The sequence below is a fragment of the Anser brachyrhynchus genome (assembly GCF_964034855.1).
Source record: "Anser brachyrhynchus genome assembly, chromosome: 2".
Classification (NCBI taxonomy): Eukaryota; Metazoa; Chordata; class Aves; order Anseriformes; family Anatidae; genus Anser; species Anser brachyrhynchus.
In genome coordinates this window covers 36,979,373-37,001,306 of record NC_137695.1, presented here as the reverse complement: position 1 = coordinate 37,001,306, position 21,934 = coordinate 36,979,373, and the positions used below count along the sequence as shown (strand labels likewise).

The 21,934-nt window shown below is 40.0% G+C and overlaps 1 protein-coding gene across 12 annotated transcripts in view; it reads right to left on the bottom strand.

Annotated features, from left to right (window-relative positions):
- Positions 1-21,934, bottom strand: part of CREB5 (cAMP responsive element binding protein 5) — a 264,451-nt gene that overhangs the window by 84,724 nt on the left and 157,793 nt on the right. The gene's annotated exons all lie outside the window — the stretch shown is intronic.

Here is a 21,934-nt window from a genome sequence, read left to right as displayed (position 1 = left end):
CAGTAACGGGCATCACATAAGGAGCAAGACAGAGCAGACACGAAATGATATGGACATAGTCAAAAGCAAGCAACAAGATGTTACTACTCAATTCATGTATCCTTTGATGTCATGTGAGAAGGTGTTCAGTGGGAACAAAGCATCTCCACCAGAAATGCATTCTTGCTCACTTGTTTCAATTCACAGCGACAGAACACCTCACTGAAGGGACAGAGTAAGGAAAAGAGAAGATGGACAGGGAATGGGTGCACATGCAGGAAAATACTAGGAATGCATATAAAAATTACTCTAAAATATGTTAAGAATGCTGAGCTTGTAGGAGAAAAGCCCCACAAGTCAGCAGCCCCACTGCTGTAATGTATTCAGTGGGCCAAATTCTATTTAAAGATTTAGTCAATGATAAATTTTGCCTTTAGAAATTCCAATTGTGTTAATGCCACCTATATTTCCTGAACACATGTTCAAGGAACCTCTGCAAATTAAGCATAAGTGCAAGGACCAGCAGGTCCTTGGAAGCCTCAGAGAACCCATTAACATTTGCCTTTTGGCTCTCACAGGTCTTAGAAACTGCTGGTTTCAATCTTCCCTTCCCTCTAAATATTTCACTGGGTCTTATTGCCTGACCCATTACAAGAAAAATAAGAAAAGCTAGAATGGTTTCTCAGACTACAGCCTCCTCAGAGAAGTTTATGTTCTGCACAGTGTTATGCACACAGCTGGAACTCACAAATGATACGTGGAGGATAATGGCATAGTTAAAGCAAAACAAGGAAACACAGCGAAAGGCAGGTTCAAGGGATTATAAAGAACTAGCTCATATAAAAACACATTCTTGTAATAAAAATAAAAAAAAGTGGGTTAAAAACAAAAAATCTGCAGCATAAACATGACAGAACACTTAATCATGAAAGCAAGCAACAATGTCAAACTGATCCCATTGTCACGTTCTCCCAGCTCAGACAGGACCAAAAGCCTAGTTCTGCAGGAAAACACATGATCTGGCATCACTGCAAATAAAAGCAAACCAGTTTCCACTGAAGAAAAAAGGTGACAACAATAATCAAGCGCACCTAACGGCAGCTGACTCAAAACCAGGAATCATAACAGCAATAAAACTTACACAGACACTTTCTAAAATGCCCATTCTTTTTAAAGGTCAGGCTTAAGGCTCCAGCCTGGCAGATTCATGAAAACTTGAGAATTTAAGGCTCATTGAGGAAAAATATCAACAGGTTAAACAACTGGAAATAATCCTAACCCCAGCATCCAGACAAAAGTGACAACTGAACACCAAGCAACTGTTCTGCCAGGTTTGTACTACGTAAAGGTGTTGGAGCCTTCATTTGCTCAAAGTGACTCCAGCAGCCGGACATTTGCAAACGCTTTGCAGCAGGGCAAATGGCATTTATTTGACTTTCATAAATCTGTGTATGAAAAGAATAATAGGTCACAAAAAGACGGAGAAAAAGTCCTCTTTACTCCTAAAGGGCTGAGAGAGTATTTGGAGAGCTCTCAGTGAGTACCCAGTACCAACAATTCCGTGTAGTGGAAATACGGCAAAACAAATTTCTCAGTTAAAATTCTGTTTCTATTCACCCTTATTATTTGGACTAGTGAAATTTAATAGAAATGCTGAGATAAAAGAGCTTTGTAAACCCTGCTTTATAATAAAAATGAAATAAAAAGAATGTTTTTGAAGTGATTTATTTTTCCCTTTTTTTTGTTCAATTTTTTTTTTAACTTCCCAAACAAAGCAGAAGTTTGTCTCTGAAAATAAGACGGTGAATTACAGCAAAGTCATGAAAACAAAGAACCAACAGTTTCTCCAGTGCAGGCTTGTTACCATGAGCTAATAATTCCAGACTTTAAGCAAGCTGAGCCTCTTTTTTTAATAACTGCATGCCTCAAGGCAAAGTATTTCTACTAAAAATTATTGAGGCATAGAACAAGGCAAGGTGTGTGAGCTAATGTTGGATTGTTCGGTTACTAAACCAACTCCTATAGCAATGAGCCTGCTCTGAACTGACAGATTATTTCTCTGTATACACTTGTATAAACACACTGCTTAAGATCGAAATCTGTGTAAGCTTTCTTTTCAATTAAAATGTCAAAGATGACAGCACATGTTTTCACTGTCCTCAACAGAATGATGGATGCCGCAGCAGCAGTTTCATGCCCCTGTGTTTCAGAGATGTTTGCCTGCCTGGGTGTCTAAGAAAGATGTACTTGCTGATCTTCTCATATGCCTGCAGGCAGAAAGGACTACTATAAAAACTTTATGCTTCGGATGGCTTAATATCTCATGGCTTTCTCTTCCTCAAAGTCCCCTCATGTGCCCCCACATCCAGTGTTGTAAAAGTTAGAGCAGAAAGTTCATTGTGCCCAAGGAGGCTGGAGAAAGTCCTGAATTAAAACACCGGATTGTTGCTCAAGTGATAAGCCTGAAATCTCAGGCTGGTTTCTGATCCTGGGCAATTCAGGCACCTAAATGAGGTCCCCACAGAAACGGAGTTGCCCTGGTAATAGTGAACAGAAAAGACATACTGCATGCCAAAAGGAGCATCCAGTATTTTATTTATTTATTTATTTTTAAATAGGACAAATCTTGAAGGTAATCAAAAGTTGCCTGGACATAGTCCTAGGCAAGCTGCTCTAGGTGACCCTGCTTGAGCAGAGAGGTTGGGCCAGAGGACCTCCAGAAGTCCCTTCCAACCTCAAACATTCTGCGATTCTGTGAATCTTTACTTTTTTAGCTACATATCCACGAAACTGAATAAAACTTTGTCCATCAGACTCTCATTCATATTTATCAGTCTAGAACTTGTAGAAGGCCAAAGGTAGCAGCTCCAAACTTTGCTAGGTCTGAAGACCATGTGGCAAATAGAACTGGTAGCACACATAGTCATAATGCTATTGAAGGAGCTGTAGCATCTTTTTGGCCACAATGTTGCCAGAAAAAGCCTAACTAATGAAAACAGTGTCTGTGAGAGGAAAATGTGCCAGCAATCTGCCACCGGCAGATTCGGACTGTTTTTAAGCTGACAAGACACAACTGTACTGTATGCAATATGGAACCATGGTTTGCCCACAGTAACTAGTGAGGAAAAACAAGAAGGTACATACACATGAAATGAGATTTAAATTCTACCCTTAGCGCTAAAAATACTACAAAATTAACATATCTGTTAGACATTTTTAAGAAGACATGATTTAAGAAAACACATTCTTGAGTTCTTAAACAAAATATCAAACAAGCAAAATAGAAAATGAGGAGCTTTGAAAAGCCGAAGATGAATGACCAAAATCCAGTCATTAACCCCACGCTTTAACAAGAATATCACAGAAATAGCTCACTCTGCCCTTTCTAACACTCATGGCTTCCCCAACACTTTGGCCACTAGCTCATGTTCCTGGATTGCCAAGATCTCTCTACAGCACAGAATTGTGGTGAAAGCACTTGTGAGTAGCCCACCGCAGTCACAGCCCCATACTCATTCAGAGTCTCAAAGCTGTCAGTTGTTCAGGGAGTGGCAGCGAGAAGGGAGAGAAGTATGTACGTGAGGGGGGACTCTCAATTATCTGTTTAACAAGTCACTTCCAGGTGTAAAAATATCATACCGCTGCTAAGTATTTCTATATCTTCAGTGACCCTCTTCCCACCCCCAACCCACTCCACTGATTCCTTTCAAACTTTCATAAAAATCAAAATGAATATATGCCACGTCCCAGAAGGAACCTTTGCACAAGCTTCATCTATTAAACATGCTAAAATTCCCAACCTCCAGTTGTATTAGTACAAATGATGAGATGCACAGGAGAGAGGTGAACCTGAAGGCAGAAGGAACAAAGCTGTTGAGAGCTGCTTCAGCTGTACTTCAGTGGAGATCAGCTCCAAGCCAACGCTGATTGCTCTCATTATCCAAAGAGGACACATTGCCTTCTCAGCCTGCATGCCAATCAGTGTTGGCACAGACTGAGAGCATCATTCGAGCAAGCAGGAATCCAAAACTCATCTATTGCATTTTTTACATAGCTCAGGGAAACTTCACTAAAGGCTAGAAATCCCATTAGCTGCTGTGTGGTAATAGTCCCCCAGAACAGCATATATTACTGAACTGCGTGCTCCAGAAATGCCCGATGACAATGACAGAAGCTATCCAGGTAGAGGCTGCTGTGGATTTCACCCACGCTCAGATGATGCCAGAGGCCAGCAAAGATGGGCCATGGTTTCCAGTGTGTGCAAGAGGGAGAAGTGCTAGCACGCTGAACCTGTTGTCCACACATGCAACCACAAATTCGTGGCAAAATTTCTCTCCTTCAGCATGTATGCACACTGAGACAGCAAAGCATAGAAGAAAGTTATTTTATTCTTATAACAAAATGTACATTGCCACTGTGATTTCCAGTCACTATCTGCGCCCTCTCTTTCCCTTTTAAGCACTGGTTTGAGCATGAACCTGCAGCTAATTTTGAGGTTGGAGTGCATTTGTTTTCACATCAATGCAATTAATTTCCACTGGAAACTGCATCTCAGGCATTCAATCAAAATAGGCCTAAAATAATTCTGAAAAGCTCATCTGTCTCCAATCTATATAATGTTTTAAAAATTGGATGCATGCCCTGCAATAACATTGCACTTCACAAAGCTTAAAGCTCCAAACTTGCGGGTATCAGTTACACTGAAACTGTAGTAAATTAAAACATCCAGTTTCTGGTTTGCATTGATTTATAAATATCGACAAAACTACTATTGCAGTCATTACCACTTTGGGTGCTCAGAGTTGAATTTTCAACAGTTCAGGGTTATTTTCATTCTTATTGTGGCTACAGTAGCCTTTCAAGCTATAGATCAAGTTCCAGATAACATGTAAATCTTAAATCTTAGTTTTAAAAATATGCGTACAAACCAGCCAATACTTGTAATAAAAAGCAGCAATTCTAAATGGTCCATAATGTCAGATAGCGAGCACATTTTTTTCTAGTCTCCAGCTTAAAGCAGACAGGATAGTTTACTATTATGAATTGTTTTAAATAAAAGTGAGTGAAAATGGGATAAATAAGAAAAGACAAACATATAATGCCTCTTTTATATACATATATATGGAATTTACTGTTTCTCTTGAATAGTTTTTTAGAATGAAAATAAGAGAATCAGTATCATTTCAACATTTTTTCTTTTCAGTTAGAATGTTCAAAATGTTTCTCCTAAAGAGCTTTGTGTTTTAGTCTACCTGTTGACCTTCAAAATATGCTTGTTTATGAGCAAAATATCACTGAGGAAATAAAAACCTGAAAATAAAGACAGCTCACAAGCTGTAACCCAGTTAACAAAATAATTTGACAAAACAATAGGAAAAGCATGAATCCATCAACAGCAATAGAGCCAATTCTCAATGGTGTAAAATGTAGCTTTGCCAAAGACAATGGATTTAAACCAACTGGGAATCTCACTCATATACACACATGCACGCACACTCCATAAACACACAGCATATAACATGCATTACATCTAGTTATGAAACAAGCTTTGACAGTGATCAATGCTTTATGCTTCAGAAGAAAAAAGAAATCCCCACCTTACACCTTGACTTACATCTGTGGACTACTACTGAGTAATTTCTCCTGACCTCTGGTGGCGATTAGTTTATGAAGTGAAGCAGGAGGATCACCACAATACACATGGTGTTTCTCCTGAATGCACTGGCCAAATTCTACCCTCTCTGCTCTTATTGGTACTGTCACTGAAGCAAACATGCTGGCCTGCAGTCCAGCTTTCCAGTATTCTTTGCTTTCTTCTTCTTTGGCTTGTACAGCCCATACAGTAGAAAAAGACAAGGAGAAGTTGACCCTATTGTGGCAGATATTCCTTCGGGCATGATGCTCTTGCTGTTAAAGTTCATTTGTTGAAGTGCTGCTGTTGCAGTCATTTAGAATAGTCAGAACCATAGAAATGTATAACACCTATGAAGATATCTTCCTAAATTATACCCTGAAGTGTTGACTTACACTTGTTAACCGCTACACTACATCGTATCGTACTAAGAAAAACAAATGAGTAAACGGAAGTTTATTTTATATCTTCACTTTCCAATTTGTATTGATGTTTCTGGTTGGGTGTTTTGCAGCTGTTTTGCTGTGTTTCTGTTTTTTTTTTTTTCCATTTTTTCCTTTTTTTTTTTTTTTTTGTCTTGAGGAAAACTTTATGCTAAAGAGGAAACATTCTCCCAAAAGAGAACATTGTGTGGAAGACTAAGATAACATATACTGCACCAGTTTAAAGTAAAGGGCTTAATGGTCAATAGTCAATCATGCAACAAGCTTAGGTCATCCTGTCAACCTCCAAGGGCCTGAAGTATGAACACACTGTTTTGCTGGGGAGAAGTGTCCTTCCTGATTTTTTATTTCATGTGTTTTTAACATGAAGAGTAAGTATTCACTAAGTCCATGAAGAGTTTGGGTTTACTCTGTTTCTTTTTTCCCTTGCTTTCCCTGTTGAGGACTACTGTTGAAACAGTGCTTTAGCTAAAACACTGCTATACCAGGGATGTAACTATATCAATGGTGTGAACAGCAAAGTCAAAAACTGAATTAGGTGAATGTGAAACTCTGAGTATACTGGATAACCTTAAGAGTTTGCACATTTCTCTAGTTCACCTCACAGTTTTCAGCATCATAATTCAGCATTGCAAGGCAAAGAGGAACTACCTTTGTACACAATGCTTTAAAAAGACCAAACCCTTCCAGGAACACAAGTGTAGTTGGCTGGCCGATGCCGTGAAACCCAACTCAAGTGCTGCTTTCCAGTGAAGTGCCACCATAATCACTGAGATCAACTGCAGCATTTGCATTAAGAGTTTCCAGAGTTAAACTGTGGGAACTGGCACCCTGGAGTTGTCAGTGGAAGTCTTCTGACAATGCAATTTGTTTCTCCTGATGGCCTGACAAAGTCAGAACATGTTGACATTCAAGAAACTTCAGTAGGTTAATTTTTTATTCTTTTTTTTAAAATAAAACAAAACAAAACAAAATGTTTGCTCGGAGCTGTTGGAAGGGCAGGGGAAAAGGATTATTCGTTAGCTTAGGAAGAGAAAGAACCAGCAGGGGTAGAACAGGAAGGAGAAGTCATGCCATTTTCTATAGGTCTCCTAAAAATAAGCAAAGTGTTGGTCACACACACAGCCCAAGACATGCTGATACAATGCAGGTAAATGTGTGAAAAATATCAACTTTACCTAAACAACAAAGTGGCAGCTCCAGTCGGTTTACAGTAACATCAAATCTATTTGGTTTGGCCCTCAGGGAGCCAGACTTTTGACTGATCTGGTTAAAATATCTCAGCAGTCACATAAATAGATCTGGTCAAAGCCTGTTGCATCACTTGCATTTATTTTTTACTGTTAATATTTAGCAATGGAAGAAAGATACAGATCTGTGCTCTATACACTTGCCATCTCCAACAATATGATCTCAGCTCAGAGAGCAGCAGGAATTTGCACAGCAGTGAGCATGGCTGACGTCCAGGTGTCGGAAGCCATGGCTTACTTGCTCCACTGTGCGTTTTTTGTTGTTGTTCTCTCTCTCTCTCTTTTTTTTTTTTTTTTTTTTAATAGGAAAGGCAAATATGATGAGTGCAAAGAATAGTGGCAAAGTCAGATTTCAAGTCTGTATGTTTTGGTTTGGTTTGTATTTTTTCCCCTGGTCTCTCCCTATTTTGTGAACACCCGATTTAGCCCTGATATCAGCCTACCAGATAACAAGTCCTTAGAATGTCTCCCACATAAAATTTGATGAGAAATGTAGAGCTTAAGCATAATGATTCAGATGTGTATCTTTTAGACCAACATAGAAATCTGTCTTTATCTCTCTCTCTATAGCAACAAATCAACCGTCTGAATCAACAACATCACACATCGTATAAATCTGGCCCAGACTGTGTGGGATATGCAACAAAGGTAATCTATGGCTTAAGAGAAGAAAATGCAGCAGTATATATATGCAAGACACTTTGCATTTGGCAGACACATACAACCAGCTGTTTGTTCTTTAGCTTGTGGCTGTACATCTATCGGGACACCCCCCACCCCCCAACACCCCTGTAACTTTGCTTAGCTCCCGGTCTTATTTCCACTGTAAATTTAACCCTAAGCCATGGATAAGCATAGCGTTTGGGGTTTAGAGTTAAGTGTCATTTAGTATCATTTCTGACATCTCCATACATTATAATGAGCTTCTTTTTCACAGGGGACTCAAGATCTGATTTTAATTTGTGGTAGGGTTATGGTCACAATAAATGTCTATTTCAGATATTCATGAGAAGTCTCTAATGCAAATGGAAATAGAAAGTGGCTGTTTTCTTGTATTTTCAAAGCCATGTATGTAAAACATCCAGTACAGATCTGTTCCACATGGAAACCCGTTATCGATCCACCATTGCGCCCTGACTACTGCCCTGGCAGCAGGAACCACCATGCTGAACAGTCTCAGCAGGTTTTATAGCTTGCATAATAAAAGAGCAGGTTATGAAATCATTAGCACCTCAGCTGAGGCTGCCACAGGGATGCCCCTCTGTGTTCATTGTGAAACGCTTCTTTGGCAGCAGCACCCTAGAAGGATACTTGAATATTGTTGCTTCAGTAACACCTCACAGAGTGGGAAGTAAATCAGTTTTTTCATGTTCTCAACTTATGTGTGGGGGGTGGAAGTCCCTCTGGTCCACCTCTAGGCTAATTCTCTCCATTTACACATGCTTAATTCTAGGTTTGAAGACCTCTAGAAAGCCCAGACATCTATGATCACACTCCTAGCCCTATGCAGCCTGTGATGCCAAGGACCTGGGCCATGCCTTGGGAGGCTGGAAGAGACTTCAGCTTTGTCAGGCATCTTGTGTTCCAGCTCCCTTTGTCCCGTGGGCAGCCACTGCTAGCAGTGCTTCTCAGCAGCCCAGACATGGCCGAGGACTGCCCTCTCTGTGGCTGGTGTCCTGGCACAGGGTACAACCCACAGCCTGCTGGCACTTTCTCCTCCATAAATGCAAGCTCAGGTGAAACTATGTCAGTCTAAGCAGCTGAAGCTAAACTTGCCTGCCCCTCCACGGGAGAATTCAGATCCCCAACAGAAAGAAACAAAATCCACTGTTGGTCACTGAGCAAAAGATCTAGGGCCCTTTGGATGTTCGTTATTACAACCTCAAGACCCTTCCTGCAAAGTTCAGAAATATTTGTTAACCTTGCCCTTGCAAATGAGCAAGGTAGCGCAATCATGACCTGGGTCAAGGACAATCAGTGGCTCTAATTATCTAGCTGGAGTTACACTCAGTCAAGTCAGACAGGGCTGTCAAGTAAACGATAAGTATGTGCAACCAGGAAAAGGGAAAGTCATGCAACTTGTATGAAGGCACCAGCACCAGGTGAGGAGAGGGAACTTGTTGGAGGCAGTGGAATTGTACTGACTTGAGCAACCTGAGAACATGGTCCACTGCTATTTGCAAAATTGAACTAAATCAGTTTTACCAACTGCATAAGCTAGAGCATCCAAAGAAAGGACAAGCGTCAATCAGATTCATGACCATTAAATAAAGCTAGCTTATATTGCCATCTTCCAAAATCAATGCACTGGGTCACGATTTAAGTAATTGAGATGATGGAGTTTTTTAAAGCAGCGTAAGTAAATAGCAAAGCTTGATGTGATATAAAAAGCACCACAACAGAAAGGAGAACTTGATGTAGTAATGAAAATCACTTACCCTTAATCATCCCTGAGACAGTGTTTTTACAACACTATTTGATTTATTCAACTAGCAAACATGCCTCCTTTGACTTTTCTAATAACAGGGCATCTTAGACATGCTTGTTGGGATTTGAGTTGTGTTTTATTTTTTCTAATCATCATCCCAAGTGCATTATTTAAAAGTCTTTGATGCCTTTTGTGTAAATGGATTCACTAAGCAATAAATCATATTTATTTGCAAAGGAGACAGAAAAAAAAAATCCCAAGCAACCCAAAACTTTACTAGAAAAGTTTACAGAAATTAGAGGTTTGGTCACAGGTGTGTAACCAATGTTGCACATTCCTAGAGTACACAATTGCTTAAAGACTCACTGAAGCCCACATTCATTGCTGCTGACAAGCAGGCTACTTAGTGCAAGAGAGTGTATGAAACGTTGTTCGCTGCATGATTTATGATTGTGCCCTTACATTAAATAGGAAGGACTGAAAACTACCTGTGCTCTGCTGAGCAGCTCCACGCTTCCTCTTGCATGGAAGGGCCTCAGCTTTTAGAAAAGCTGGACAATTTCTCAAGTGAGTACGCTCTTGTGACACTGAGGCTAGCCAGACCACAAACTATTTTATTATGTTGTGCAAAAACCTATGTGCAAAAAAAAACCTCTTTAATTAAGATAGAGCAACCAGCACTGCGGTTGTAATTACCTTGGACTGCTTTACCCACGGGCATAATGAAATAAAATTGGACCCTCTATATTTTTGTTTTTAAACTAAGTAAACCCAAATTAATTTATTCAACTAAAACCAGACAGGTTTCTCTTTAAAAGGAAGGCATATATGGTTGGAGGGGCTGGTGCAGGAGGCAGTGACATGCAATGATGACTGTGAACTGCAAACTGCTGGCAAAACATTTGGCTTGCCGTTGGTCCGTGGCCAGTATTTTCCTTTGTTAATGAATCCCACATCTTTTCTAAGTTAAGCATTTTTTCTTCTCCCCCCTCATTTTATTTGAAACATATTTTAGATATTTTTGTTTTTATGACGTCGTGGAACATGATACAGCCCCCTCCTAACCCTGAATATGGGAAAATCAATTAAAATTTTGACATTAGGAGCTATGATATAAACATATGGTTCAACTACTCAGACTTCTTTTTTTTAAGCAACATATCAAGGATCAGTGCAAGGAGAAATAACCACATGAGAACACCACATTACTGGAAAAAAATGATAGCAATTCAAAGTGTATCACAGCCAGAATCATGCTATTCATGAAACACGAAAACCACTACAAATTTGACAAGTTTTGACAGATTTCCTCTTAGACTTAGGGTTACATATTTTTCAGTTGTGTTCTTTTCCAAGGAAAATGTCCATTAAAAAAAAAATCCATCCTGAATGCTGTGTTTGATATTTAATACATTTCATCTCTCTCACCCATAAGGACCTTCATTTTATGACGTAAAGAATGCAACCTTAAAATTGGGTTTTATGGGCTTTTTCTTTAACTTCTGACTCTTCCCTGAAGAAAAACAGAAGAAAAAATAATTGAGAATTTTTCCACCAGAACAGAAACATGATTTTCAAATGTGATGAACATTCTGGGCATCCAGTCATACCTGCCCTACTGACCACCAGTCCTCCGGACTATGTGTCAATGAAACCGCTTCCAACTCCCTTTGGTATTTCAAATCATCAAAAACTCAGACAGACAAAATCATAAGTCACCAAAACTCCAGGGAATACTGGCACCAAACAGAAGATTTAACTCTTTAGGTCACTGCGCACAAGGTTTCTGCTGCGGCAAAAAGAAGTTCTTTCCCAGAGGTCCTGCATGATTACCGGCAGCTTAAAGCAGAGAGTTATTTTTAACCTGTCACTGGCAAGAAAACAAGATTTTTCAGTCATCTTCTGCGGACATCTAGTCTCCAATCCCGCAAGCAGTTAGCTACATGAATTTACATGCCCTCCTTTAATATTCTTGAATCTTACAAACCTTGCAACATTTTTTCAACCATCGTAGCTCAATTAGTCCTACTGACGGAAGAGATGACAAATTATAGCACAGCTTAGCATTGCTGGCTCTACAGCCCCACACTGGGTGAGGACAAAGATCCGATGGAAAAAATTAAGTTGCAAAGTCTTTTCTGCACCAACCTCCTTACTTTTGCTAGCATGAGTGGTGCTGTGCTTGTGTTAGAAATAACGAAAAGCTTTTCTACAGGCTGCTGGTGTCAGCTGAAAGTTATACTAGGACAGAAACATCAGTTATCTATACAGTATGTGCAAATCAAACATACTCTAGCATAGCGAATTCACTTGCATTGTAACAGATGTAATTTACAAAGCAAAGCTCAAAAGATACAGTAGGACTTTCTTTTTTCTCTGTCAAATACAAAATATGCCAAATACAGCACTTTCAGAATAACCAAAATTATTAAATTCACTACAAAAAAAACCTACTTAGTAAATCTTATATGTGGAGAGGAATTTATATTCGGAAAAGCAGGGGTTTAGAACATTTCTAAATGTTCCAGTTTGATGTGATGTATTAATCTGGAAATTCCTCTAAATCACTTCAAAAAATAATATTTTTGGTAAGCTGAATTATTTTTCCTCTATTTTAATTGAAAAAAAAAGTAAATAAATACAAAATTAAGTCATTTTGACTTAACCTAAATTATATTTTTTAATTTCAGTCACTAAGTTAACAACTTCATTATTCACAGAGAGCTAGCTACCATAACATCTCACCTGCCACAAGCACACCCAAGACACAAAAGAAAATTTAAACCTGTCAATTCTCCTCCATTTCCTGTTCTACAAAAAACAAGCTAATATTCTTTTTTTTTTGTCTTCTCCCCCAGATTTTTATAAATGATTTTAGCAGCTAGTGAGAAACTTGAACATTGATACTTATGTATTAATCAAAACATATCTAACGTTGATATTTTCAAAACTATTTTACTTAGAGACTGACTAGGTTCCTTAATAAATTAACTGAGCAGGAATGCCATTTTCAGTGAAAAGGGAAAACAGTATATTCTACAGGAAAGTATGGGACTTTCTGTTTTGTTTTCCGCAGGGATTAGGTCCTCCAGCCAGGAAGTTTTTAACCATTCATCCAGACTGACCAATTTGCTCTCGGTCCGACAGCCTCATTCCGACAGCGGTACAAAACCATCTTTGACATTTATTTTAAAAGAGCAAAGCTTGCCCCAATCACAAGAAAAGAGGATACAAACAAGGTGAATGCCCGGCAGTAAAACATTTGACTGAGGTGTACTGGGAGCCAGGCTGCGTACTGTAGGGCTGCACATTTTGGATTTTCATAAATATGAAAAATATCCTTCTCTAAGCCTTTTAGCTCAAGATGAATATGAGGTTGAGGCAGCATGACTGCACAGGCTTGTCAGCGAACACTCGTGTCCAGTGACTGTTCTTCAGTCTTTACATTATATTCCATAATAAATAATTAATTTTGCAATAATAAAGTAACGGAGCGTTCAGGAGGGCAAGACATGATTTTACTGTGGTATTAGTGACAGCGTATTGGATAGTCATTAGTTAATGGATAAATACGAATGGAGGATAAGGTATACAGGGAGTTCACTGCAAAAAGGCACTAATGTGCCATTATTTTAAAGTGGGAACAGCTTTTGCTAGCTAAGTTCCTGTAAAACATACCTTTGAGCTTACAGTGATATTAGCAAATGCATCCCCACATAGACATGGACAGAGCTCAAAAGGTTGAAAAATTATCCTTGTCTCTTCATTTTGCAAAACATGCTGAAAAATACCACAAAGGCCTGGAGTTTTGTTTGTTATGCTTTAGGTGCCCTGTTTTTGTGAGAAAAAAAGATATATATATATGTATATATATATATAATAAAGGTACTTTAAACAGCTGATTGGTTTGAAAGTACCTTAAAGATTTTTTTTCTCATAGTATTTTAATTTTGTTTTTGCAAATCTTGACTATAAGCAGAAAATACAGATGCCTAGTAAAATAAAGAACAAGAATTCATTCAGCCATTTGTAAACTGGAAAGATATTCTAAGTTACACCACTCCTGTTGGGTGCTTATACTCTGAAATTCTCAAAAGAAGGTGGACACAAGCAGGCACAAGCAGGACTGTTTTCCTGTCTCACCATTTGATTTTCTTACTGCTTAATTTCACACCAAAATCCTTCCCATTTCCCCACCCTGTACAGACAGCCGGTTCTGCCATCTCTGCCTAGTGCAGGATCAGAGAACAGCTGCAGTCAAAAGGGATCTCTGAGGGTCTCCTTGTCCAATCTTCTGCTCAAAGCAGAGCTAACTGCGATATCGCAGCAGGCTGCTTGGAGCCTTCTCTAGACAAATTTTGAAAACCTCCAGCCACGGAGACTGCACCACCTCTCTGCAGCCCGCTGCTGTGCTTCGCCACACTCCTCATGTGGGTGCCTTTCCTTTCCTAGGTCCTACCGGAACTACTTTTGCTAAGACTTGTGACTGTTACCTTTTGTATTCATGCTGCAAAGTCAGGAAGACCCTGTCGTTTCTGTAACTACTCTATAAGCAGCTGAAGGTTGCAATTAGATCCCCCTTTAGCTGTCTCTTCCCCATGCTAAGCAGTGGTCTCCTGATGCTCTCTCCCTTCAGCATAGGGAAGATGTCAGTAATAACATCTGTCCTCCACACAACTCTCCAGCCTACCTCTATTGCAGTGCCATGAGCCTTTGCAGGCTCACGCAGGAACATGTGCACCATTTGGGGGTACTCACCTGCTTGGAGCTATTCAACTGTCAAAGCAGACTTCATCCCAAACTGCCCAAGATTTTGGCTGAGTGCAGTGTATTTATTCTCCCCACAACGGAGAAGATCTCCCTAAGTCCTCTAGGGATTGTTTGGGCCAACTTAAATATCTGACCCTGAGCCAATCAGTTAATTATTATATCTAATGTTTGTCCTATTTGAAAATTACTGTGCACGAGAGACACATGCCAATGCACATGTGCCATTGAAATCCAGCACCCATGTGCTTGGAGCTGCATGGGGAAGCAGCAAACTCTGTCCCCTCCACTCAAATCAATCAGATCTGCACTTAAAAAAGTCCCCTTATCAGAGCATTGCTTCCTTAAGTCAAGTCTCCCTGAGATAAAGAACTGTCGTTTAAGGTAAGAAAAAGAGACACTAGATAGTGCTGTTGCTGACTGTGCTATCAGTCAGGAGCTTGTCTCCGGCACAAGGTGAACATTTTGAGACTGAAGTTTAAAACTCTAGAATGTAACACATGCAACTGACAGAATACTATTGCCTATTTTATCATTGTTACTCTTCACACTTTCTGGGCATTTACCCACAGAGACATGAAAACATAATTATAATTAAAAAAATAATAATCAGAAGTAATAGAAATATTTAGAAGAGACCCTGGCAATCAAGCAGAAAATAAAACATACAAAGCTTAATCATCTTTCAGCATACAGCAAGTGAGAATCTGAACTGTACTTTTTTTCAAGATCTTTTTTAAGTGAGATATATATTTTTTTCAGCAATAACACTTCCCAATTTGCAAAGAGAGAAAATTTTCCCAATTCTCCTTTGAAACAATTGTTATTTATCAAAAGCCCAAATTTAAACAATGTTGAACTTAAATGGAAACATTTCAATCGACCACATTTCACTTTTCTAAATAGATCTTTATTAATCCATGCTTTTCCAACTCCTTTTTTTTTTTTTTCCCCCTCTAATATTTATTTATTTTCTCATTATAATTTTATAACTGGTGCTGGTAAGGTTCTGAACATTTCTTTAAGTATTCTGCAGTACTTTCATAGGGCACTACAAAGTCTTGTCAAGATAGTAAACTGAACTAGAAAATGACAAAAATAATTACTGAAAGGGAATTTGGTGCATAATGTTTGTTCATTCAATATATTATGACATCTACTAATTTGCAGTAGATGTACCAGGTTTTGCTCCGAATTGAGGAAGTTCCATTCTACATAAAATTAGCAAGTAAAACCCAAACAAAACACTTACTGATGAAAAAAAAAAAAAAAATTCCCTGTTTAGCTGCTTAAATTTTTGCCCAAGATCTGATTTCTCATTCTGCATAAACTTAAAGTGGAAGGTAGAGCTAAACGGTGTTAATACAGTTTCAATTTCAAAAAGAATATATTTACATCACTGCATCAAGGCACACAACTCGGAATCTTATTCATGTGATAAATTGTTTCTGATAGGATTGCTTAGGAATAACAGAAATCAATTTTACTTTCCATCCTCAAATACAGTTGTATGAGTGTGTGTTTATATATGCATATACACAGATCCACATACACAGAGATTTCTGTACTAATCTGTGCTTTGTGCAACACATGACTGTTTCATACAAATGGCCACAGGAGATATCTGTCAACACAGGATTCCAGTGGCAAGGAATCTGTTTGTTCAGTCAATCTGTAAACTGAACCTTAATTTAGTCCTCTATTTTGACTTTTCAGTCAATCTTATTTTGATGTGAATTTAAAAAGAAACTCGCCTATAAAAAGTATGCCAGAAAACTAAATAGCTTTCGGAGAAATGAGAAATCCTGCAGTGACAGTACAAGAGAAATATGGATCACATCCTTAGCTGCAGTGAAAGAAAAGTTCACTTAGATCTGGAAATTGAATGACAACAAAGAAAAGAGTACTGGAACTTTTTTTTTTTTTTTTTTTTTTAATATGATACTGAGTGCGCTCAAACTGAGGTCAAGAGAGGATCTCGTCCAGTAAGTTTTTTCTGTTCTGGTTTTTAAGACTCAGGTTGGAAAAATCTACCTCATGTTAAAACTGACATATAAAATTACTGGTGCTGATAGGCTTTTCCAGTGTGGTAAAACGTTCTACAAGTATTATTTTTGACAGGCCTTATGATAATTAGTTGACATTTAGAGAAAATGCAATGAACTTTTATTATTATTATTTTGCTACTGCTAGTGGGCAAAGATTTATTGATCTGTAGAAAGCAGTGCCCCTGTGAACAAAATTGGTCTGTATTCTTTATGGTCATGTAGCAGCACAAGAGCTGTAGATACCCGTAATAAAACCCTCCACCTTGTTATTTATATGAGCACATCTTGTATTCATACTAATAAAGAGCTTTAATATATTTGACTTAATGTTTGAGTAATGGCTGCAATTTGCAAACCATCCTGTGATGCCCTTGAATGAAGGATAATATGCTAAAATAAAGACCACCACACACATACAGCTTGTGCTGATCTGAGAGACTACAATTCTCACACTTGACTAGTAAGTTTACCAAGTCAATGGCTGGTTTTATTATATCATGCAGAGATCTTTTGATAAATTGGAATGTAGATGTTTCCAGCACAGTTAATCATTTTAACATAGAAACCTTATGCTACAAGGAAATATCAGGACATTAAATAAAGAATGGAGGCAGGCATGGAATACAAAATGTTCTGTTAAGTAAATGATACTTTCCTGGCTGTTTCAGAATCCAAAAGCCCTAAAGAGCAAAATGTGTGTCACTGGGGCTGAAAAGTAATTCATGTTATTTGACTATTGAGGCCATAAAAATGTGTATGAAGGAAGTGGATGTACAAGACAGCAAGTACCATAACACAGAAATCCCATGCCACGTTTAAAAAACACTTGAACACCCACATAAGGAAGAAGTCACCCCTTAAAAAGGATCCAAGATCCATCAGTCCCTGGGATCACTGTGGCAGAAAAGGCAGTTTTTCAGCAGGGTAAAGTTAGAGATGTTGAAAAGTAGGTGGGTGCTCGAAGGAGTGAAAAGAGTATAGTTTTAAAGACTTTATCCAGAGCCTGTCAAAGCAGCACTCCCATTCACTGCAATAAGCTTTGGATCAGGCTCAAAATCCGAACGTAGTCCTCCCTCACTAGAATTGGCTGGTCACATCGGAAACTGTTTGGGCAAGGCACCCCACCCATAAACAGAGCACTTGGGGAGAAAATGGTAGTAAGCAACAAATAATTTGTCTCTTTGCCAAGAGTAGGGGTTGTGTCTCCTCCTCGTTCACCCTCTGAGACAATAAAATGAAGGCTATAGTAAGGTAATATCTCTGAGGCAATCTGAGAAGGAATGCCACATGAATAAGAACCAAGAGGATAAGGATTCCTTCAATTTTGATGTTGCAAGTGGAAGAACTGAGTAAGCAAAGGGGTACAGAAAGTCATTAGCAGATGGCTGCAGTGTTTCCAACAGCTCCTTTCTTTGGGATCGTACAAATAGGAAGAGAAATAGAAAGGAAACAAAAACGTGAGTGTGGAAACAGAGTTCCACTAAGGGAATTGCCACATCAGCTAGGTGGAAGACAAAGATACGCAAGTCCATTTGCAGGAGAAAGAGAGCATAAACACAGTTAAGTGGATATTAATGAACACTAAACAAGGATGGCAAGCCTGCTCTGAACTTACAAATCACATCCGCATTAATACCAAATGAGTTCATTAAGATTAACATTATTATGATGAGTATCAAAGGGATTAAAAGAGATTATGGCAAATAAGAGAGTCAGATAGGAATGAGATGTAATTACCTTCATATCTGCTTTATCTATAGCTGCAGAGAAAGACCCAGCATTCACTTCATACTGGAGGAACCTAACTCACATTCTGATCTGAAGTGTAATTTTCAGCAAAGCTGATCTCAACAGTTTGGGCTGAACGTGGCCCAGGCATGTGCAGGACGAACAAAGGACGGGTGGGAAGGAGAACAGAGAGAGACAGGGAAGGGCAGGCCAGGCCCGTTCCTGCCCCAGCACCCTCAGCAGAGCACAGGACAGCTCGGTCTTCATGCCGTGAAGCCACCACTGCCAGGGCCGCTACCTCTTCCCAAAAAATGTCCTGCTCTGACCCAAACACTCACCTCACCACCACGCCTGGCCAAGAGCAAGTCCCGGTGTCCATTTTTAAAGCAGAGCTGGCAGCTGCATGAAGTTCCCTTTGGAGGCACAAAGCTTGGAAGAAGGCCCACTGTGGGCCAAGGGGGTGGCACACCTAACTCAACTCCGAGCGAGGCAGCATATAAAGCACACAGACCTTATGACTGGACTGCACCAGCGGAAGGCAGTCCGCCACTCCTTATGATTCCTGTTCAACACGTATGATATACAGTGAAAACGCCCTACAATACCTTTGATGGTGACATATGTTTTCCTCGGTACCCTGTGTTTGAAAATTTCATCGGGCTTCACAAATATCAGCTAAGTCTTCCTAAACTATATAAGGGAAATAGTCTCACTGCACAGCCAGGAAAATTGAAGAGCACAGGGACAGAGGGATCACAGTCAGTGAACTAAACACGTCCTCTCACTTCTACCTCATGCTTTTGTACAGCAACTACAGAGTCAATTCCTTTGTGCATGCAGAGACCAGCTAAGGAGCACCAAATTACTGCTTAAAATCACACAGCTTATAGAGAGGATAGTCTGCCAACGCACACATTAAACGATGCAGGCGGAAATGTTACTTGGGATCGTGGTGGGGAAAATTTACTGGGACTTTTCCAGCCAGGCCCTGCTTTGAGCAAACTGCCTTTCTTCAGAAGCTGACCACGCGCGGTCAGCCTCTAGTGCAAACATCGCTTACAGACGTTGGTGCGTTTGGCCTCTGGTTTGTTTGACAGGTTACATGTGCTTCTGAATATATCTTCTGATGCTCATTTACTGAGTGCTGTTAACATTTCTCTTGGCTACTGTTTAAAAATTAGGTCCCTGAAGATATCATTCTTCAATAAGAAAATCCTCTTGCCAGAAGGCCCAGCTTCAAACACATCGAGGCCAACAGTCGGAGCTGTTGACCTCTGAACACAGCACTGTAAATCCACAGGCATACCTGCACCTTAGCTCCAAGGTGGTGCAAGACGGGCAGCTAGCATATATGAAAGCATATATAGAAGAATATGAAATGGGAAACAACTGTATATGTAATTTTTTTTTTTCTCCAGGATGAATGTGCATTTCAAAAGCACCTGTCAGAGCTGCCTGGCTCTCTTCAGGACAGTTATACCTCATTAATTCTACGCTTTGTTGCTTTAATAGACACAGGAGAATTTTATATATATATACACACACATATGTATGCATACAGCATTTACAACTGCAACTTTTTGAAAGAAGCCTTTAAATCTGTTCTTTCTGTGGTACTGTGTTGAAATCAGTTAAGTAGCAGAAGTGAATTGTAAGTTAGAGATGCAATGCGCTTTTGGAAGGGAAGAAGGACTTAACTCTTTACACCCTCTACCTAACTTCACAAAGTGCAAATCAGCAAGGTGGAGAAGATGTAGGTGCTTTGTGAAGGTCATGAGCATGAGGCAGGGTTATCAGTCAGTCCAAACTGTCTGAAGAACCAAGATGTTCTCCTCTGCTGCCCTCCCAGCCAGGTGAAACATGAATACCATGAGAACCAGACAAGGTAGTCTCAGATCCCCTATGAAACACAACCTGATGCCCACAGGCCATGCTGCACAGCATATTTTGTATGCATGTTGATAAGAGAAGTAGAAAAGACATATTTCTGTGCATTCAAAGATGGAGCGTGACAAGGCCTGTCATCTTCTGCCCAACCCATCCTAGGAAAACACTGACAGGCTTTTCCTGCAAAAAAAATCTCCCACCAGAAAAGGCAGGAAGGGAAAGAGTGAAGACAAGTCCACCTCACCATCGGAAAGCAGGCACAGGGAAGAATCTACACTGCTTTACTGGTGGTTCATGGAGCTGCACTTCCTAACATTTCTAGGAGAAAATATGAGTCAGAAATCCTACGGGAACTCCTGCAGCAACGCAGCTCCCTCCACAACCCACACATCCTCAGCAGAGCACTGCGCAATCTAACCCATATGGTATATCTGCTCTGAAATGTGGGCCAGAGCCGGGTGCGGCCTTACGTTCGGCTCTCGAATGATAAAAGTTTGGCAGATGAGCAATTGTTTGTGCTTGAGCAGTTGACTGAGGAGCCTGGAAATCAGGGTGTTTAGGAAAACCTGTGAGTAATGTGCAGGGACCTAACAGCTAGACACAAGGTGGCTTTGCAGAGGGAAGGGAGTATAGGGGCTGGGCAGGGGCTCTTGTCCTGTTCAGATTGAGATGGTGAGGTTTAGCGATCCCAGCAGAACAACACTTTAGGATACTTTGCTCACTCTAGGACCAACACAGTTTTTAAAAAATAAAAATAAAAAAAAATCACCAAACCCTCAGGAGCGTGATTAAGGCTATCCTTAGTAATCCCAGGCAAGTCTTTGGTCCTCTGCTGATCCAGTGGACACCAATACAGCGCTTTGCTCTGTGATAGAAATTCCCTGAAGGGGGCACTTCCGAGACCAGAATCTTATAAGCAGACAGCTCTTGACACAGAAACCTGATTCAGACAGAACGGGTGTCCTGAGGACACCAACAGCCACCTGGCATCTCCCATTCATCCCACATCTAAACACAAGCACCATCCGAGAGGGGTCTCAGTGTTATGCTCCACATTGCCCACCCTAATGCTCATGTACTCATGGTGAGCTTGGGGAGGAGGTAACTTTTTCCCTCCCCCCAAACCCAGAGGCTGTTAGAAATGTGGAAAAGGAGGCTTAAAAGTCTGCAGGGAGACAGAAAGATTCAATAAGACAAGCACCGTGCTCTGTCCTGCAAAGCAAACGCATGTGTGCAGATGTCCCAGCTCCCAGGTACTTCTGGAGGGCAGCTTCATTACATCCTGATCTGCCGTATGGGATCGGGACCTCAGCGGTCCCGGACATGGCAAGAAAGCAGCCCGTCAAACAAGCTGCGAGCCCGGGGTGAGCTAACAAGCAGAAGGCTGCTGACAAGTGTTAGAGATGAACTGCTGGGGCTCCTCGGGATGAGCTTTACAAATCGCCTCCTTTCTTGTATTTTCTACAGTGAACCTCCGGCAGTGGGATCTTTTACTCACACCGTTAGGCAGAGACTGAACTGCTCTCTTCATGCAGTTTCAAATTCGCCAGCTACGCTCGGAGAACCACCCCTTTTCTCTTTGCCCTTCTCTTTTCTTTCTGCTCTCTCTGGGATTTTTGTGAAAGAGACACCCAGTTTCAAACCATTTAAAAAATATCAAAAAACTCTGGTGGAAAATAATTTGCAGCTGTGATAATATCACATTTTTAAAAATACCATAATATAGTTTTACTTTTAATAATAAAAGATAAAAAAGGGGAGTCTGTGAATAA